Here is a 12,394-nt window from a genome sequence, read left to right as displayed (position 1 = left end):
TGTCATCAGAGATACTGCTGCCTGGAAATTGGATTTCACCTATTTTTGGTGTACTAAAACATATGACAACGCATTATCAGATCGTTGACGAAAAATTGTGAAATTGGTAAAAATCTTGTCTGATACAGTGTAAATGTGGTTTTCACCCAGAATGTCCTGCATATTTCCTGACAGGACCAGGCTGAAAGATAGTCATTTCTTAAAGACATGCTCCTCACGGCTGCTTGATCCCAGCCATGCACGGCCATAGAGGAGAGAGAGGTAACTGGGGAGGGGGAGCGCCAGAATTGTTGTGCATGAAATATCTGTCAGGATGGAGGTCCAATATACCAGAGATCGCTAAGACTGACAGGGCCTGTAGGAAGAGCCTTAAAGGAGAGGGCTTATATTTTCTCCTTCAGCAGTGTAAATCAATGCACTTTGAAGAAGTATAACCAAAAAAATCACCATCCCATAAGTAATATCAAAGGGAGTTCCATAGCATTAAAATATTGCTATGTTTTAAATATGTACCATCCACCCACATATGTGCACGCACACACCACACAAATTACTGCTCCCTTTGTACTTTAGGTACATCCCACCTTCTCCGACATAACCATCTATTCTCACCCCATCAAAAGGCTCCTCCAACACTTTGTATTTTGTTCAAGATTCCTGCTGCTTGCACCCTCACTGCTTCACTGGCATTCTGTACTTCTCTGCAAGCTTCCAGAGCTGAAACAATCATTCAGCTTCTGTCTTATATTAGGGCTAAGACAGCCAGGAATAGCAGGGAGGTCACTTGCTAGGGAGAAGGTACAGCTCCTCACAAGGTTGGCAGAGACCATCCTCCTTTGGCCAGAGGGACACTGAAGCCGAAACCACTCACATACAGAGGATATTCAGAATCTACAAGGTATGCTTGGTAAAATTATTTCATTACGACTAATACCTCCTTGCTTTTAAACAGCAGGAATCATCCTTATTAATATATGGCGGTTTTATGAGATGTTTTGTGAGAATATAGCCCTCCATGGAGAATGGCGCTATGAGAGATGAGCAGAATAGGTTTAAACAGATGGGAACTAATAATCTAATTCAAAGCGCAGGAAATCCAGCAGAGGGGGTTTGCCAGTGAGTGGGCCCATACATCCGTACTGCCCCAGACAACTCAGATGAGTACCACAATTGTTTTTATGAAACCCTGGTGGGGATGCACAGGTTAGCAAATTGGAAGATCTGGCTGTCTGAATCCAGGAGTTGACAATGAAGGAGGAGTTCATCACCATACTCATGTAGGAACCATGAGTGCCTACTCATGTAGGAAACAGAGGAACCTCCTCTTTGGAAATGATGTGCACAACTTCACAAGATCTCATTACTAATGCTGTAATTCAGTCACTACTGCCTCTGGATGAGAGCTGCTTTGGAGGCACAGACAGAAGACACACATCACTGTATCCCAGCAGTCGCACCCTGATCTATCCAGGGGTTTGGTCTCTGTGATGAGGAGACAGCTTGAAGCTTTGAAGGAACTCAAAAATAAAAGCAGCGAACAGCATGGTGTCTTGTTGAACATGGATTTGGCACTAATGAACCATTTGCTTTCTTGTTGAGCAGTGAGATATCATTCATGAGTAGATACCTCATGGGATTCAAGAAACAAGGGAATATTGCATGTGGACAACTAGCTGTTCTGCAGGAGATAAGAATGGAGTGTCACTGCATGTTAACAGCTTTTTTATCCTACATGAGCAAAGACAATGCCATATGTCTTGCACTGCATTCAGCTCTAGATCATCTTCACAATTAGAACACCTTTGTCAGGGGGTTATTCATTGACTACAGCTCCGCCTTCAACATCATGGTACCGAATGAGTTATCTCTAAACTTCTGGACCTTGGCTGTGGGTTCTTATAGAGGTGTCTGAAAAGACATATCTCCACAAGGATTCTCTTGAACTTTTACAGACATGCAGTGGAAATCAAGCGATTACAAACAGAATGTGTAGACTCCAGCGCCTAAAAACCTGATTGGTGCTGTTAGCATAAAGTTACTTTATTACGGCACTTGCAGTTTTTATTTTATTTTTCATTTATCTTTTGATATTGCACTTCTCTATATGATAATCAATGCACACGCCACAGTCAAATGCATTATTATTTGGGGCATATAACATCCATCATTTTGTAAAGCTACACCCACACTGGTGTGGCAGCTGCTGCCTTTGTTGCAAACCCTGTGATTCTTCTTCAGAAAGATTGCACATGGAAAGTGATCATGTTTCAGCCAAACCGTGATTACTGCTAGACATTGGGTGATGCTATCCTTTAAACATTATTACCTCACTACAGAGACCACATGATTATGATTACCACGTTTTGATCTCAAAATGCCCGAGCATATTAGTATACCCCACACTGATCTCACTATCCTCCATGTCCTTCTTGGTAAATACTGATGCAAAGTACTAATTTAGTATGTCACCAACATACTCTGTCTCCAAACATAAATTCCCTCTTATCCCTCTTTATCCTCTTGTTTTCAATGTATGCATAAAATGTCTTGGGTTTTTCCTTTAATCCTACTTGCCCAGGGCATTTCATGGCTTCCTTTAGCCCTCGTAATGCCTGCTTAATTTTTCTCCTGCTTTTTTATATTTTTCAAAGGTCCTGTCTGATTTCATCTTCTTTAACATTACATGTGCTTCAGTTTTCTTTTTGACCAAATTTACAACCTATCTCGTCATCTAAGGTCCCCTTATTTTGCCTTGCCATCCTTATCCCTCCTACTAACTGGAACATGCTGGACCTAACTCTGATCTGCATGTTTTTAAATGACTCCCACATGTAGATGTGGACTTAACAACAACAGCTGCTCCCAATTTAACCTTCCTAGCTGCTGCCTAATAACGTTGTAATTTAGTACTTTAGTACTTTCCCCCGAGATACAGCCTTATCTTTATTCATAACTATCTTAAAACATAAAAAGTGGTGATAATTTTCCCCAAATGGTCTCCCACTGAAATGTTAGTCACCTCGCCAGGCTTGTTTCCCATTATATGGTCCAGTATGGTCCCTCCTCAGGTTGGACTATCCACTTACCGTTACAAAAAACCTTCTTTCGATGCACCTAAGAAATTCTGCCCCGTCTAAGCTTCTCGCACTGCAGAAGTCCCAATCAATTTGGGGGAAATTAAAGTCACCTACCATGATAGCCCTGCTGCTTTTACATATTTTCATAATCTGTTTACTTATCAGCAGTTGCAATCTGAATGAAATGTTATGCTTGTACTGCTGCTAGATACCATTTGCGCCCTGCTTTATACAATAAACTGCCAGTTAGTGTATTGGTTTAAAATTAACTTGGTTTGCACTTTCATAAGGATTTTAAAGTACGAAATGCTTGTAGCTGTCATTGTCTTGAAATGTTAACTGTCTCAGTGCATATCCCAACCTATTTGACGCCAATCTAATTTGCATATGCTGTACTCTCAGCTGCTGTGACTACGATGCTAACTCCTATTTTGAGTAGCAGGTGAAATGGTGGAAGACTTTGAACAGGTTTTAGACCTGTAACATGAATATTATTGGGTAGTCAGAGTTCTAAGAAACTACAGTGCCCTCCATAATGTTTGGGACAAAGACCCATCATTTATTTATTTGCCTCTGTACTCCACAATTTGAGATTTGTAATAGAAAAAAAACGCATGTGGTTAAAGTGCACATTGTCAGATTTTAATAAAGGCCATTTCTATACATTTTGGTTTCACCATGTGGAAATTACAGCAGTGTTTATACATAGTCCCCCTATTTCAGGGCACCATAATGTTTGGGACATAGCAATGTCATGTAAATTAAAGTAGTCATGTTTAGTATTTTGTTGCATATCCTTTGCATGCAATGACTGCTTGAAGTCTGCAATTCATGGACATCACCAGTTGCTAGGTGTCTTCTCTGGTGATGCTCTGCCAGGCCTGTATTGCAGCCATATTTAGGTTATGCTTGTTTTACAATAGACAATAGACAATAGATGAGGAGTAGGCCAGTCAGCCCTTTGAGCCATTCAATGAGATCATGGCTGAACATTCTCAATCAGTACCCCGTTCCTGCCTTCTCCCCATACCCCCTGACTCCGCTATCTTTAAGAGCTCTATCTAGCTCTCTCTTGAAGCATCCAGAGGATTTGCCTCCACTGCCTTCTGAGGCAGAGAATTCCACAGATTTACAACTCTCTGACTGAAAAAGGTTTTCCTCATCTCCATTCTAAATGGCCTACACCTTATTCTTAAACTGTGGCGCCTGGTTCTGGACTCCCCCAACATTGGGAACATGTTTCCTGCCTCTAATGTGTCCAATCCCTTAATAATCTTATATGTTTCAATAACATCCCCTCTCATCCTTCTAAATTCCAGTGTATACAAGCCTAATTGCTCCAGTCTTTCAACATACGACAGTCCCGCCATTCCGGGAATTAACCTAGTGAACCTACGCTGCACGCCCTCAATAGCAAGAATATCCCTCCTCAAATTTGGAGACCAAAACTGCACACGGTACTCCAGGTGCGGTCTCACTAGGGCCCTGTACAACTGCAGAAGGACCTCTTTGCTTTGGGGGCTCGTCCCCTTCAGTTTTCTCTTCAGGATATAAAAGGTGCGCACAATTGGGGTCAGATCGGGTGATTGACTTGGCCACTCAAGAATTGACCAATTTTTAGCTTTGAAAAACTCTTTTGTTGCTTTAGCAGTATGTTTGGGATCATTGTCTAGCTGTAGATTGAACTGCCGGCCAATGAGTTTTGAGGCATTTGTTGGAACTTGAGCAGATAAGATGTGTCTACTTCAGAATTAATTATGCTACTACCATCAGCAGTTGTATCATCAATGAAGGTAAGTGAGCCAGTACCTTCAGCAGCCATACATGCCCAGGCCTTAACACCCCCACCACTATGTTTCACAGATGAGGTGGTATGCTTTGGATCTTGGTCAGTTCCTTCTCTCCTCCATATTTTGCTCTTGCCATCACTCTGATATAAGTTAATCTTCATCTCATCTGTCCACAAGACCTTTTTCCAGAACTGTGGTTGCTCTTTTAAGTACTTCTTGGCAAACTGTACTTCTTGGCAAACTGTAACCTGGCCATCCTATTTTTGCGGCTAACCAGTGGTTTGCATCTTGCAGTGTAGTCTCTGTGTTTTTGTTCATGAAGTCTTCTGCGGACAGTGGTCATTGACAAATCCACACCTGACTACTGAAGAGTGTTTCTGATCTGTCAGACAGGTGTTTGAGGATTTTTCTTTATTATAGAGAGAATTCTGTCATCAGCTGTGGAGGTCTTCCTTGGCCTGCCAGTCCCTTTGCGATTCGTAAGCTCACCAGTGCTCTCTTTCTTCTTAATGATGTTCCAAACAGTTGATTTTGGTAAGTCTAAGGTTTGGCTAGTGTCTCTAACAGTTTTATTCTTGTTTCTCAGTCTCATAATGGCTTCTTTGACTTTCATTGGCACAACTTTGGTCCTCATGTTGATAAACTTAAATAAAAGTTTCCAAAGGTGATGGAAAGACTGGAGGAAAGACTAGGTGCTGAGAGCTCTCTTATACCTACATTAAGGAGGCAATTAAACACACCTGACCCATTAAAAACGCCAGTGAAGCCATGTGCCCCAAACATTATGGTGCCCTGAAATGGGGGGACTATGTATAAACACAGCTGTAATTTCTACATGGTGAAACCAAAATATATAAAAATGGCCTTTAACAATGTGCACTTTAACCACATGTGTTTTTTTTCTATTACAAATCTCAAATTGTGGAGTACAGAGGCAAATAAATAAATGATGGATCTTTGTCCCAAACATTATGGAGGGCACTGTCGGTGCTGTTCATTCGAAAATACAGAAAATTTGTGGCATGTCATTTAAGCTTCAGGATCAGGAATTCCTGATGAGTCCTTGATGAGTTACTTTTTGCATGGTGGATGCACACAATAAGATATGAGGAAGTCTAGTGCACCATTTGCATCCTTGTAGTTTCACGATGAAGACTTTCAGAGTGGAAGATGGTGGCGGTGTGGTGAATGTCATTACTTCTGTTTGGGGGAGTTTAATTTAGTATGTTACTTATGAACCTTTCTGTGTGAACAGAACAGTCCATTCAAAATAGCTAGGGGCTGAAGATTTCCCTGCAGGATGTCATATGTCAGTGATACCACTTTAGGAAATCCTGAGCTTGCAAATACTTTCCTCATTGGTGAAGTCGAGGTCAGATGCAGCCTTATTTGAAAACTCTCTGGGAATATGCACCACGGATGGGCAGGTTTTACCACATTCCATTATTAGATCCCCATCCCAAGCTGGTTGTCAGGCTTTGCATTATGACATAAAGTAATGGAGTGCTGCCAACAGTGTCACTCCAGAGACACCCATTGAATGTGTATCTCAGGAGCTAAATGCTGGAGAAAACACTCCCTATCTATTTAAACACATTCTGAAGGACATTGAAGATGTCTGTGCAGCTTGCAGTGAGTTCTAAAGCTGTCTTCTCGGGTTTCCCAATGTCAATAGAAGGTCTTTTAAAAAAAAAAGAGAAAAATGTCAAACGAATGCAGTTCAATTGAGGCTCCTTCACTACAGATATTGTGTGGTACATTGAACTCAAATATATATGTGCCCTGTAAAAATGGGCACTATTGACATCATTAGGTATGGATTTTCCTTCTTGTTTAGATTTATACTTTTTTTTTTCATTGAACATGATTAATCTTGGCATTTTGAAGAGGAGTTCATGTTGCAGTTTTACAGAGAAAGAGATAACCACAGACGAAAAGGAACCATTCTCAATATCAACAAAAGAAGATATAATTTTCATGCTGAGATGAGTTTTAAAGGAAAAAGAAGAGTCGAGGAAGGGAATCAGGAAGCAATGGACTTTTAGGAACTAGTGTTAGGTTTGGCTGAGTGGATGAAGGGAAAGGGAGAAGGGAAGCCGCAGAAACATTTAACTGAATGTACAAGTCAGAGAATATGACTTGCAAAGAACTCTAAGTGGTCCCATCAACAGTCACTTTTTCTCCTCAACCCTTTCTGCTTTCACTAATCACTCTTTCTGTGACTCTTCAGGTTAACTCATCCTTCCCCATCCATCCCTCCCTCTCCCCACACACTTACCCCTGCAACCATTGTAGGTGTGACAGCTGACCCTACACCCACTACCTCGCCTCTATCACAGAAACATAGAAAATAGGTGCAGGAGGAAGCCATTTGGCCCTTCGAGCCAGCAACGCCATTCATTGTGATCATGGCTGATCATCTACAGACAGTAACCTGTGCCTGTCTTCTCCCCGTATCCCTTGATTCCACTAGTCCCTGGAGCTCTATCTAATTCTCTTTTAAATTCATCCAGTGAATTGGCTTCCACTGCCTTCTGTGGCAGAGAATTCCACAAATTCACAACTCTGGGTGAAAAAGTTTCTTCTCACCTCAGTTTTAAATGGCCTCCCCTTTATTCTTAGACTGCGTCCCCTGGTTCTGGACTCCCCCAACATTGGGAACATTTTTCCTGCATCTAGCTTGTCTAGTCCTTTTATAATTTTATACATCTCTATAAGATCCCCTCTCGTCCTTCTAAACACCAATGAATACAAGCCTAGTCTTTCCAATCTTTCCTCATATGACAGTCCCTCCATCCCAGGGATTAACCTCGTGAACCTATGCTGCACTGCCTCATTAGTAAGGACGTCCTTCCTCAAATTAGGAGACCAAAACTGCACACAATACTCCAGATGTGATCACCAGGGCCCTACACAACTACAGAAGGACTTCTTTACTCCTGTACACAAATCCTCTCGTTATGAAGGGCAACATGCCATTAGCTATCTTCACTGCCTGCTGTACCTGCACGCTTACTTTCAGTGACTGATGTACAAGGACACCAAGGTCTCGTTGCACTTCCCTTTACCTAATCTGACACCATTGAAATAATAATCTGCCTCCTTATTTTTGCCATCAAAGTGGATAACCTCACATTTATCTACATTATACTGCATCTGCCCACTCACTCAACCTGTCCAAGTCACCCTGCAACCTCCTAACATCCTCGTTGCAGTTCACACTGCCACCCAGCATTGTGTCATCCGCAAACTTGCTAGTGTTACTTCTAATTCCATCATCCAAATCATTAATATATATTAATGGGCAGCACGGTGGCGCAGCAGTAGAGTTGCTGCCTTACAGCGAATGCAGCGCCGGAGACTCAGGTTCTATCCTGACTACGGGCATACGTTCCCCCGTGACCTGCGTGGGTTTTCTCCGAGGTCTTCGGTTTCCTCCCACACTCCAAAGACGTACAGGTATGTAGGTTAATTGACTGGATAAATGTAAAAATTGTCCCTAGTGTGTGTAGGATAGTGTTAATGTGCGGGGATCGCTGGGCGGCGTGGACTCGGTAGGCCGAAGGGCCTGTTTCTGCACTGTATCTCTAAATCTAAATCTAAAAATATTGTAAATAGTTGCGGCCCCTTGCGGCATTCCACTCTCCACTGCCTGCCATTCTGAAAAGGACCCGTTTATTCCTATTTGCTTCCTGTCTGCCAACCAATTCTCTATCCATGTCAATACCCTACCCCCAATACCATGTGCTCTAATTTTGCTCACCAACCTCCTGTGTGGTACCTTATCAAAGGCTTTCTGAAAGTCTAGATACACTACAAACACTGGTTCTCCTTCATCCATTTTACTTGTCACATCCTCAAAAAATTCCAGAAGATTAGTCAAGTAGGGTTTCCCCTTCATAAATCCATGCTGACTAGGACCAATCCTCGATGCCTGAGCAGCATAGGCCAGCAGGGGCTATTCCAGCTGCCTCTCTCTAGCCTAACAGAATCAAGGGACTGTCATCCAAGCTGCTGCCCCAACCCTGGCAACAGGAAAGAAGCGGACGGCAAAGAATGAGACACAGCAGGCAAAATCTGCTCTCCACCACAGCGACATCGTAGGCCAATTCCAACACGGAAGAAGTGGCTTGGGGCTTGGCGGAAAACGACCTTGCTGGATCAAGGCATCCTCACTAGAGCGCCGGAAGTTGATCTTGGCCAAAGTCCACCGACAGGAGGAGTTGAGTAGGTGTGCCAAGGCTGTATCTCAATCTAAACAGGGCCAGTGGATGAGATGGGAGAATGGGGAAAAGCAGAAGATCAGCTGGAAGGACATGTGGGAGATGGAGGTGACCAGGATAAGTTTCCTCATTCGGGCAACCTATGATGTCCTTCCTAGCCCTAAAAATCTCAACCAATGGCTGGACGAAGATCCATCATGCCCCCTGTGTTCAACACCAGCCACGCTTAAGCACATCCTCACTGGATGTAAAGTAAGCCTCTGCCAAGGATGGTACACCGGGGGACATAATCAAGTGTTCAAATGCCTGGCAGCGACTCTGGAAAGCAGGAGAACCACCAACAATGCCTTGCCACCAAGAACAACCAACCCAGTTATGCCAATTGCCTTTGTTCGGGAGGGGGAACAAAGGCAACGGAAAATTCCACCAAGGAACAGGTTTGGACAGCTGGAAGCAGCCCACGACTGGCAGATGCTGGTGGACATGGACCAACGGCTTATGGTTCCATCAGAGATAGCCATCACCAACTTGAGGCCTGATCTTGTCCTCTGGTCCAACTCTCAGTGCATGGTGTATTTTGTGGAGCTCACAGTCCCTTGGGAGGATGCTGTGCAGGAAGCCTTCGAAAGAAAGAAACTGCGATATACAGAGCTTGCAGCGGAGGCAGAACAGCGAGGCTGGAGAGCAAAGATCTGCCCGGTAGAAGTTGGATGTCGGGGCTTCGTGGCAACTCTGTAAGACTGATGAAGGACCTGGGGATCAGCGGACAAGCCCTATGCCAGGCCATCAAGGAAACATCACGGGTGGCAGAGCGGAGTAGCCAGTGGCTCTGGTTGAAGAGGAAAGACCCCATCTGGTCTCCCAAATAAGCCAGCTAAGCAGATGCAGAGGGGAGTGGTTCTGGGACGCCAGAATGCACTGCTGAGCCTACTGGAGACGTCGTGGGCCCAGTTAGCGAAACGTTGATGAAAGTAGGAGCCCACTTGATAACCCCAATGACGTGTTTGTCCAGCCTTTCTCAACATCGGAGGAGCGGAGGTGAGTGCTTAAGCCTTCCATCACCACCAGGAGCAAGTTAAGAGTTGGCACTTTGGATTTTAACATCATGTCCTGTGTATTTGAAAACATTTACTGCTATCCAAATGAGCCGTTATTACCTCTTTAATAATTGACTCCAGCATATTCCCCACCACCGATGTCAGGCTAACTGGTCTATAATTCCCCGTTTTCTCTCTCGCTCCTTTCTTGAAAAGTGGGATAACATTAGCTACCCTCCAATCCACAGGAACCGATCCTGTATCTATTGAACATTGGAAAATGATCACCAATGCATCCACGATTTCCTGAGCCACCTCCTTGAGTGCCCTGGGATGCAGACCATCAGGCCCTGGGGATTTATCAGCCTTCAGTCCCATCAGTTTACCCAATAGTATTTCTCGCCTAATGCAAATTTCTTTCAGTTCCTCTGTCTCCCTTGATCCTCTGTCCACTAGTACATCTGGGAGATTGTTTGTGTCTTCCTTAGTGAAGACAGGTCCGATGTACCTGTTCAACTCTTCTGCCATTTCCTTGTTACCCATAATAATTTCACCCGTTTCTGCCTTCAAGGGACCCACATTTGTCTTTACTAATCTTTTTCTCTTAACATACCTAAAGAAGCTTTTACTGTCCTTTATATTCTTGGCCAGCTTCACTTCGCACCTCATCTTTTCAGCCAGGGACATAAATGGCCATTCCATGTGAGATAGAGGTTTCACTATCCCAAATCTTTTCTATTACATTCGGTGCCCCCAATGTGATTTCCTATATATTGGTGAGACCAAACACAGAGTAGACAGCTGCTTTGCCGAGCACACTACACTCTGAACACTGTAGCCATCTAGATCTCCTGGTTGTCAGAAATTTTAATTTCCCTTTCCATTCCCCCGCTGACCTCGTTGTCCTTGGTCTCCAGGGTAAGGCTGAACACAAACTAAAAGAACAGCAGCCCTTATTCCACCTGGATAGCCCACAATTCAATGGCAAGATATTGAATTCTCCAATTTCTGGTAACTCATATCCCCTCTGTCCCTTTCTCTCTCCTATCTATCAGTCCTCTGACACACAACCTGCTTCCCAAAATATCCTCTAGCCTCTATGCACCGTTTCTTTCTCCCCTCTTCCCACCTACTCCATCTGCCCATCACCCACACTCTCTCCCATGGTTTCTCTTCATCCCCTTCCACCACTGCTCACTCTCCCCGCCGGGTTTCCATCTGCCTCACCCCTCCTTAATCAATTCAATTCTTCACTCTCCTTTTCAAACAGATTTCAGAATCTGTAGCCTCTCTACTTTTCACTTCCCAGCCTTTGCTGCTAACTCCATCCTCCCTCTCCACCTGACAATCTGTAGGCTGGCAATCAACTCCTCCTCGCCTTTATCCACCTATTGGTTGCTAGCTCTTGCCCCTCCATATAGTGGCTACTACCACTCAACTCTAGATGAAGGGTCTCGACCTGAAATATCCATTTCCCTCTACAGATGCTGCCTGGCACGCTAAGTTCCTCCACAGCTCTCCTTTTGTAATTTCCCCTTGTTTGGAAGATCAGATAGCAGATGTTTGTTTAAAAAGGAGGATGGCTAAATGAGTTTTATTACCCCCATAGCTGAAGCTTTTTAATCTCATCCCTTTTTTAAAATTGGAAAATAAATCTATATACTAAAACTCTCGTTTTGTTTGTTTGTTTGTTCCTGAACTACAGCCAAAATGGTACATGATAGCGTGCCAATTTTAGGCTCACCTTACTCACCGTCGTCCCTTTGGTGTTAATGGAAGAAGTTTCATTGAAATTGGTGTTAGATTTTCAAAGCTATTCATATTTTAAAGTTTAAATCTATCTTCTAGGGAGGGAGGGGGGAGGGGAGGGAGGGGGGAATAGGGGAGGGGGGAGTGGGGAGGGGAGGGGTGAGTGGGGGAGGAGAGGATGCTGCACCAATGCTGGAGGGGTTTCTTGGTTCTTGGTCCTCCAAAATATTCCAAATGGAATTTAAACTGGAGGTGGCAGAGTAAGGACTTAAGCAAGAAGGGCTTCTTGGAGAAGAAGAGCTACCTCAAATTTAGTTGCGTCTGGTTGAGTAACTATAGTAGGGTGAAGACTATTCCATGATTTAATTGTGCGAGGGAAGAATGAATTGCTATACATATCTGTTTTGGTAGCTGGTATCTCAAATTGGGCCCAGTACATTGGTCTAGTACATAATAACATCTTTGATTCATATTAAATCAAAGAATCACAGTTAGAATAATGGTTAGTTTCCACAACT

General features: G+C 43.6%; 1 protein-coding gene across 3 annotated transcripts in view; it reads left to right on the top strand.

The window, feature by feature from the left end:
* LOC144597845 (ubiquitin-conjugating enzyme E2 U-like) overlaps positions 1 to 12,394 on the top strand; it is a 55,695-nt gene that overhangs the window by 17,790 nt on the left and 25,511 nt on the right. The gene's annotated exons all lie outside the window — the stretch shown is intronic.

The sequence above is a fragment of the Rhinoraja longicauda genome, chromosome 11 (genome assembly GCF_053455715.1).
Source record: "Rhinoraja longicauda isolate Sanriku21f chromosome 11, sRhiLon1.1, whole genome shotgun sequence".
Lineage (NCBI taxonomy): Eukaryota > Metazoa > Chordata > Chondrichthyes > Rajiformes > Arhynchobatidae > Rhinoraja > Rhinoraja longicauda.
This window is presented reverse-complemented; position numbering and strand designations above follow the sequence as displayed.